Source organism: Lagopus leucura, unplaced genomic scaffold (genome assembly GCF_019238085.1).
Source record: "Lagopus leucura isolate 7727_CA_CO unplaced genomic scaffold, USGS_WTPT01 Super-Scaffold_100004, whole genome shotgun sequence".
NCBI lineage: Eukaryota > Metazoa > Chordata > Aves > Galliformes > Phasianidae > Lagopus > Lagopus leucura.
In genome coordinates this window covers 31,631,956-31,641,423 of record NW_024962264.1, presented here as the reverse complement: position 1 = coordinate 31,641,423, position 9,468 = coordinate 31,631,956, and the positions used below count along the sequence as shown (strand labels likewise).

At 38.2% G+C, this 9,468-nt stretch overlaps 1 pseudogene; it reads left to right on the top strand.

The window, feature by feature from the left end:
* Positions 1-7,804: 7,804 nt before the first annotated feature.
* LOC122179673 lies at positions 7,805-9,008 on the top strand (annotated as a pseudogene).
* Positions 9,009-9,468: the final 460 nt, after the last annotated feature.

Here is a 9,468-nt window from a genome sequence, read left to right as displayed (position 1 = left end):
ACTGCAAGTCACAGTTTCCATATAATACCAAAAGTGTAGGTGAATGGTAAGAAAAACTAAACTGGATAACAGATTGAAATTCCTGTACAGATAGTATTGACATCTGGAATGCTAACAATCTAAAATATTTTAGGAAGAGGAAAAACACACAAAGAAGTTCAGTAAGGGAAAATAACTTATTTTTACCACTGTTCATTTGAAACAGAAAAAAAATATGCATAAGCATTTTTATGACTCTGTTCTCCTCCCCAGAAAATGGAAAAATAATTTCCTTTTACTCAAAATAAAATCTACTTTTTAAATGTATTTGTAGTAGAATCATTAGAGTTCCAAGAGAATAAAAAGATACAAAATTAGTAGGGGTAGCTCTAAGTGTTACTCTGAGGTAAGGTACTTGGATCACGAGGTCTTACTCTCAGCTAAATAACATGGTCCTCTCAGAGGAAAGTTCTTATCTATTTCTTTCAATGGTATAGTAATATTTCAAATAGATATGGTAGCCATTCACCTTGTTAATTTTGTCACTAATTTTGTCACTAACAGTTCCTGTGACAGAATTCTCGAATACCTGCCCAGAACTGATCTTCTCAGTAGCAACAATCTTCATAACCTTGAAATGTGTGTGTTCTGAATATTTTACTAAACATGTTTCACAACTTCTACTCAAGAGAGCTTCTAAATTTTTCTAAACCACCAGAGTAGTTCTTAGTAGTAGAAGTTCCTCTTAGTTCCTCTGCTTAGAAAGTAGAATAACTTCCTTTTTATTTGCTTTTCTGAATTTCCATACATGCAGACTTGATCTCAGGTCTGTAATGGAAGATGTCATCATACTATATAGTCAGTCACTGCACTGAGCTGTATAAATCTGTTTCAAAAGGCACTCATGATTCTTTAAATGAAGGAACCATTAAAAAAATGCAAGCAACAAGAATACTTTTAGTACACAATAGTTTTAAGATTGCAAAGAAGCTTTTCAGCAGATTAAGGTGTTTTGAAAGAATCATACTCTCCCACTTGCACAAAGAGTTCCCTGAAAGGACTTTCTTCTCTTTGTATTCATAAACTTTTATCTGTTGTCTCTCTTTGTATCTATAAACTTTCATCTGTTGTGTTCCTGAAGAATTTGTCTCCACAGAAAGTCTAAACTCACAGCCTGCATCTCTGCGACAAAGCTTAAGGTAGCCTGGAGACTTGATTTTATTTCATGCAGAGATACTATTGTAAGCACAAACCATGACAGAGTTCAATGCATCATCTAAAGACAGACTTCACACTTCTATGTGAATTTAGAAAAAATATATATTATGCAACATAATATGGGCTGAGCCACGAGGAAGCTTTAAAATCTGGCATAGCATGTACTAGCTTTGCAAGAGATTCAAGGTGCTCTACTAACCAAATTGCAAAGCATTTTTCAAGCTTACTGATTTTGCAGGTCAAAGAGGAACATTCAGCTGCAGTTCTGCAGCCACTTACAGAAACTAGTTTTATGAAACAACCACTGTGACCAATGAAATGTTAAGTGGAGGAACTTTCTGAAATAAAAATGCTTTACAAATTAGGTACATGAATATCAAACACAGATGCTAAAACTGTTCTGTGTTTTGGGGGTTTGTTTGTTTGTTTAAGTTAGTGACCTAGTATAAATTCCTTATTCCTGCAGTGTAGGAAACAAAATGTTATGATCTAATAATCACCATCTAAGAATTAACCCAGCCACATGAGATTTTATACTGGATTTCATATCATGCTACTAGTATTCTCAGCTCACAACATCTTGGCTGCAAAAATCATCCAAATCTGCAATATATTCACCTCTGAATCATATTCCTTGCTGTAACACCCAAATCCTAAGCTCCTAATAGCATCTTTCTTAAATACCACACAAATTTATCAGCAGACAAACAATACAATCAGTTTCAAAACAAGCTCAGGTTGCTCACTGCATAAAAATATAAGGGTAACCAGCAAAGCTGATGGTCTGCAAGTCAGAAAGGGCAGACTGTTTATTTAGAGCAGTCATTAGCCTGCAACATGCTTTCATAATGCTGACCACCTAGGTTGTCTCCATCCTACAGTGTTCTCCTTCAGAGAAGCCATAAAATCTGCAGTTAAAAGATTTTATGAAGGAATTGACTTTTTTTTTTAAATTATTTTTTTACAGTCATTAAGTTCTCTGAAACACAAGATAAGGTACAAACATATTTCACAGCACCCTTATGAAGGTACCAAGCATCACAGCTGAGGTGTGTGCAGCCATTTGACAAAATCAAGGTAATGTGAAAAGGTCCCTTGATGTAGACTCACAGCACAGCAATACACAACAACACAGCAGAAATCCAGAATTCTCCATATGTATACCAGTGCTTCTCTACAAGACACAGGAAGAGAAAGAAACATGAACAATTGCTGTGAACAACAAAGAGAAAGTAAGGACACTAACTTTGTGATAGCCAGCTCTGAGTGCACAATATACGTCTATAAAAGAAATATAAGATCCTAATGTCTACTTAAAGTGAATACAGAAAACCTCCTGCAGCTACTTTTCTTCTCTATCTAAAAGAAAGTTAGCAGTGTCACTGAGGACTATTCACACTGTTTTGATTGTGCAATGCAGTAAGCCAGAAACTTGATATAATTAAACAAAAACCCCCACTAAATGAGGATTTCACTAATGTTTTCATTCATTAACACTTATCAAGAAGATGATAGCAGATTATTCTTGGGAATCTGAAAGTAAAAGGATGAGTAGTGACTGACAAGTAGCAGAAGGAAAGTGTCTTTCACAGCGAGAGTAATCAAACACTGGTGCAAACACAAAGGTTGTGAATTCTACATTCTTGGGAACTGACTTTCAGAGCTTAATCTGACAAAGCCATGAATTAAGATTAGCTCAACTTCTATCATGGATTTTGAGTAAAGGACTTCCAAGCATCCTTTTAGACCTATGATTGTCACATTCAACAAATTACTGCAACTAATTTGATGGGTAGAAACTTCACCAGTTACACTAATGCAGCCATATTTTGTCAGATTCCACCCTTAGTTTCAGTGGAGCATTAGTCAGCAAAGATGAGAGGGTCCTGAGGAGACCTCATTGCATCTTTCCAGTATGTGAAGGGAGCTTACAAACAGGAGAGGTATCAACTTTTTACACAGCCTGATAGTGACAGGTTAAGGGGCTTTAAACCAGAAGAGGAGAGATTTAGATTATATGTTAGAACTTTTTACTCAGAGGACAGTGAGGCACATGCACAGACTGCCCAGACCAGCTGGACATTCAAGGCCAGGCTAAGATGGGGCCCTGGACAGCCCAATCTGGTGAGTGGCAACCACTCCACCGAAGGTATTTGGAATGGGATGGGCTTTAAGGTCCCATCCAGACTAAGCCACTCCATGATTCTGTGATACTATGTTTCTACAAGCTCAGATCTTTTAGCCATATTGAAGCAGAAAACTGCTCCTTTAAATAGAATGAGGTGACACATAGCTGGCATATGAAGTACCCCTATCAAAAACTCCATCTAAATGTGTCCAAAGATGTATCAAAATTAAAAGGAATTGCTTCACTGAGTCATAAATTCGTAAAGCAAACAGAATGAACCAAACTAACATGGTCAATAACACACCTGTTACAAATAGGTGTATATAGCTTCACTAGGATAGAATAATGTTACAGCTCTGGAGGCACTCAAGGCCAAGATGCATGGGATCCTGGAGAGCCTGAACTAAAGTCTGGCAAGCCTGCCCATGGCAAAGGGGTTGGAATTGGATGGTCTTTAAGGTTCCTTTCAACCTAAGCTGTTCTATGATTCAATTCTGTGATTCAATATTTTGAATTTCTGATAATTATTTAAAGAGAAACTACTGATCAGTGCAATAAAAATGAAGTTGTAGAAGCTTTAGAAATCCCCTCCCAAAAATCTTTTTCATTATTAATTCAAATACGTATCTCCTAGCTAAGTTCCTATACGAGTATCTGATTAAAAAAACTAAATAAAAAGAATTGTCAGAGTATCCCATCCTAACATAACAAAAAGAAATAAGAAAGCCAAAAGGCAGGTCTTCCATTACTTTCCTGAATGGAATAGCACCACTTTGTAAAATGTAATTAAAAGAACATGAGGTTTATACATTCCATTGTATGAATAACTTAATTCTATTAAATAACATCTGTGCCAAGGACAACTCAACAACTATTCTGGGCTCTGCTAATCTCACTGTCACTTTACAAACAAAATCAGCATGCACTTGGGATGCACAATGCAGAAAGAAATAAATCCAAGCTCATACTGGACAGAGAGATGCTAGAAGTAGGACCACAGGGAACATACACTTCACTTTCTGGTACACAGCTTTGCAGCCACTGCCATCTTTTCATCACTGCTTTGAGGAAGGATGAACCTGAGCCATCAAAGTTCTGTCATGATGCATTAAAAACTAATGCTTTATTCTTTAAAAAAAAAAAAAAAACTTTTAAATGGCCATCCAGCAATGTCAGTTCTGAGTTCAAGGGTTCAGATGAATGATTTTAAAATCCATACATAAACCTACACTGCAGCTAGAGGTTTTTCCTAAAACATTTTAAAATAAAGGAAAAGAATATTAAGTTTACACAGTGATAAAAAAAGAATACACTTCAAGTTGATTTTTTCCTCTTCCTCATCACCATCCATTTTCTTGAGTAAAATGACAACATACTGAACTAAAAGCAACCTCACTGCTCACAGATTGCTTTCTCTGAGTGCAATAGCAATACTTCATCCTGCTAAGGAGAAAACAAGGCAGGATGGCTGAAGTACAATTCTAGATTTCTCGCTTTAACACATAACGCAACCTATTTTTGTTGAATTTCCCACACTTCCCAGGTCAAAGACACAAATAGTAAATTCTCAGTAACATTCCATATGTAGAACAATTACATTTAAATGTGTTTTGGGTTTTATGACTATGCCAAAGGAATAAAAAATAAAAGGAAAAAAAATTTCAACAGGGTAGCAAGATACGACTTTGTAGCCAAGCCACACTCTCTGTAGCCTGAGGTAGCTCCAGTGGCTCCTTCAGGTTCTGCCCCAGCTACCCTCTGATGGATCCTGAGTCCTGTGGTGGGACTCAGGGCTCCCCCAGGCTGAACACCCTGGATCCCTGCTATGAGAGGGCCCAGCCCTGCTGCTCCTCTCATCCACCAACTCCCACAGACAATATTTTTATAAAGTAATAAGCACTCATTAGAAACTTTCTTTTTCCAGATTAAAGAAAAAAAAAAAACCTTCAGTGGAAACACTAAGGTTAATTATAATCATGATAATACAGTTATTATATCTAAAGGGTTTAGTTTAGCCCATACATGGTCTTTGCCTGCACATGCTTGACTGTAGCAAAAAAACAGAAGAGATTATTTGAAAGAAATAGTTCTAACTAAAACTAAATCCCGAGCAGTAATAGCTTTTATTTTATTCATAAGAAATCAGAAGAAAAAATGCAAGATGGCTGCTGCAGAAGCAAGAATATATGACATGGTATTATCTGTAGGCATTTTTTATAGTGAATGTGGTTGTGGCAGCAAATTAATATTGTTTTCCAAGAGTCATTCACAGTTACAATGACTCTTGGAAAGGGAAATCGTTTACATACGCCTATAAAGTATTAGCTACTACATCAGTAGAGAAAACAAAGATCTGGTTGAAATTAGCATATTTTTCTTCATGGCCACAGAGGACTCTAAACAGAAATATTTGTGTATTTCCTAACACTATTGCTGAAAGTGTTGAAAAGTCTGCTTGACTGTTCCCAAATAACTGTGAGCTACACTAGCAACATTTGGAAAGTGAAATATTCATTGGAATCAAGCATTTTCAGTTTTGATAATTTTTTAATATTAAAATTAACTTTGATAGGCAAGACTGTTTTGTTTCTCAAAGTGGGATAAAGCATGCTCAAGAGATGTTAACACTTCATACTGAACAGCATTTCACAAACATTTCAGCCCTTCCTTTCTTCTCTGGCAGAACAGGTTGAGAATGGCAAGGTGTTCCATGCAGTTATCTTGGCAGGCACAGATCCTGCACTGCACAGATCACTATGCTTATACTTGGTTGACATGACTTAAAATTATGCTTCCACAACTAAACTTACTCCAACAGACTTCGGAATAATTAAGATTTAGATAAGTATTTTTCATATTTGTACAACCGCTACACTGGAGTGAAATTAAATAGCACTTGTATTTCTTTCAAAATGTAGAAAAGAAATTTTAAATACAGTCCAACATTTTTGTCTTGTTTAGGTTAAAATGCCTTCATCAAAGAGAAAACCATAAAAAAGCATTACAAGGGCTGGACCAAAAGTAATGCCTCCTCCAATGCAGATCTGTATGAGCATGGCATGCATGCTCTTGTTCATCTCTGGCAAAAAAATACATACATATGCATAGCTAGGAGTGGCGACTGTGCTGAAAAACAGTGTTTTGGAGCTGAGAGTTTGCTCTAGTAGTGTTACTGTGCTCTTTATAGACTTCATTGTTTACAGGAGCAAACTACATAGTAGCAAAATTGATGCTAAACGTAACTTGAAAACACAGTGCATCAAAGCAGAAATTACAGAGCTTCCTTTCAGTGTAGATATTAGTCCTGATTCAATCACTTCTTAAATAAAGAAAAAGATATCAACCAACTTCCCAGGAAAGCAATTGTTACTGAGGGGCTAATATTTGTCAAAAGACAAACGTCCTCATCATCGCATATAAATTCTTTTTTTCCCCACTTTAAGAACCCTCGAAAAAGCAGCTGTGGAAATATTCCTTCTGCAAACATATTCTGGATGGATTGCAGAGGCAGAAAGCTCAGAGGCTAAATTTCAGAGTACAGATAGTCTCAAGAGTGTGCATTTGAGCACATAGAACAATAAAATGAAATGTTACAATTGATTAATAATTTTAAAGAAGTTTTAAATTGATCCTGATAGTATTTTCATTGCACATTCTAAGTTAAAGCATACCATTAAAAGATAAGTGCAGGATATTCTGAATAGTTTATTTAATGCATTTCTTACAATAGAGAAGTGCTTCTTATTTTTCTGATGCTCCTCCTTGCATTCATACACAAAATATGATCAGAAGTTTGGGAAGCAGACATAGCCTTAATTTCACACACAGCCTTAAACAAGATGATATGGTAGAAATGACAGAACAGATTGTGTACTAGAAACAATACAGTGAAATGAAAGAAATGTAGCGCTACATGCAACCTTACAATATCTACGTGCTACAGAGGTTAGCATTTATCACCCCATCGGAAGCAGAGGTGTGACCAGCATAATTCCAGGTCCCACCTGGCAGTACACCGAAGAGAAAGGCATTGTGATTTTCAGTCTAATATAATTGCAGTCTAATGTAATTCAGTGTTCTTGCCTGCTCTTTGTTTTTCTGCAATCGGTGTCTGAATCCCCCTATTTATCCTTTCAGACCTTGACCATATTCCAAAGGGATTACTGGAAGCTACAGGTAAAAGTATTGTCTATTCTCTCCAAATCTGCCAGTACCCTCACAGCAAAGACCAAAACCAGTGAATCAGAATCACAGAATTATAGAATCACCAAGGTTGGAAAAGACCCACAAGATCACCCAGTCCAACCACCCAACCATCACCAATAGCTCTCACTAAACCATGTCCCTCATCAGAATTTCCAAACGTTTGTTGAACACCTCCTGGGATGTTGTGACTGGCACATGTGGCAGCAGTGAGGGGAGCAGGGTTGAGCCTGGTGTGTGTGCAGGGGATGGTTGGGGCTGAACTAAGCCAGAGTGATGGCGGTGGCAGCAGGCCTGGCACAGCTGCCCACGGTATGCAATCAGCAGCTGGCAGAGCTCCTGCGACAGGTGGTGTGGCTGGAATTGATCCACAAGGAGGTGGCCAGGATGTTCAGCAGCCACTATAGCAACCAGCCGGAGCTGATGCCCGAGACACCATTGCAGAAGAACCGGAAGAGGAGGAAGTGGCCATCTGCACTGCAAGGCAAGAGCCTGGAGCTGGGCAGGAGGAGATTATCTAGAAGGAGGAATTACAACCTCAAAGCAGTGTCCTCCAAGTGACTCCAAAATAAAAACAACACAGCACCACTCAGCACTGAGGCCCAAGAACTCTCAAGCCAAACTGTCTCCCGGTAGTTGACAAGATCCCAGACTGCAGCATCTGCCGACCACTCAGAGGTCCTTCCAGACATCTTGGAGAAAGGCTAGTTCCTGTAGTAGAAATCAGTGTCTGTGATCACATTAGCACTGAGTTACAGTTCCAGAAGCATGCATCTAAACCAGCAGAGAACCACTCCACAAGCCTCCCCCTGAGCACAGATGACAAGTCTCCCAAGGAGAGCAGTGCTGCAGAATCACAGGCTTTGGCTGCTGCATCCAAGCTCATAGTCCCTCATAGAGGTTGACAGAGGCAAAAGGTGCAGGAAAGAACAAGAATGCATTTAAAAAGACAGCAAATGCAGTTGACACTACAATTGTTTTAAGTGAAGAGCCTGGGCTGGAAGAAGTACGTGACTCTGCTCAGGTGCAAAAGCATAATAAGGGGGATGATAATGAACCTTCTCAGCATACAACAGTTAGCCAGAAACTCCTACAGGCTCTAGGGTAAGCCACCACACTGTGCACAGAAGTTTGATGGGCAAACTTTGCACGATTCATAGAACCTCACTGACAGAGAAATACTCACTAGCCCATAAGAGGGAAAGCACTATTTGGAAATCTATCACCAGGACAGCAATCAAGCATAAGGTGCCCCAAAAATTATCTGTGTCCTCCAGTTCCATGAATAGTTCAGATTCTGAATTGGTGCCAAAAGATGAAAAAAATTGTCAACACTGGACCGCCTCCTATACCTTGTGCCCCTACAAATCTGAATTTCCAAGGTCTGTGGATGTCACTTCACTCTCAGACTGTCAACAGAAATGAACAGAAGGAGACAAGCAACAACAAATGACTTAAGAGTGAGAAGACCCAGCGTTAAAGCACCTATGTTTTATAACACATTAGCACTAGTTAAGTTCACATGATGCGAGTCACTGCACAGTAGACAAATTTCATGAAGTTGTATTTGTGCAAATGATCTGGAGTCAGTGAAGCTTCATGTTACCAATGCACATGCAAAATGTATTTTCAACACTCTTAAATGATTTCATGCTCTACATTCCTGTTATCGGCTACTTGATATGATTCATTTTCAGTAGCATTTCAAAGTTACTTTTGGGCACCACCAAAATATAGTTCAAGACTATTAACTGATTGCAACTAAATCATAGAATCATAAAATCAATCACGTAGAATGGTGTGGGTTGGAAGGGACCTTAAAAGATCATTTAGTTTCAGCCCCATACCACCAGCAGGGTTGCCTCTCGTCAGTTACAATATTTTCAGTAGACTGCTCTGTATCATTACTTACCAACATACTGAAGATAAATCAAATAAGA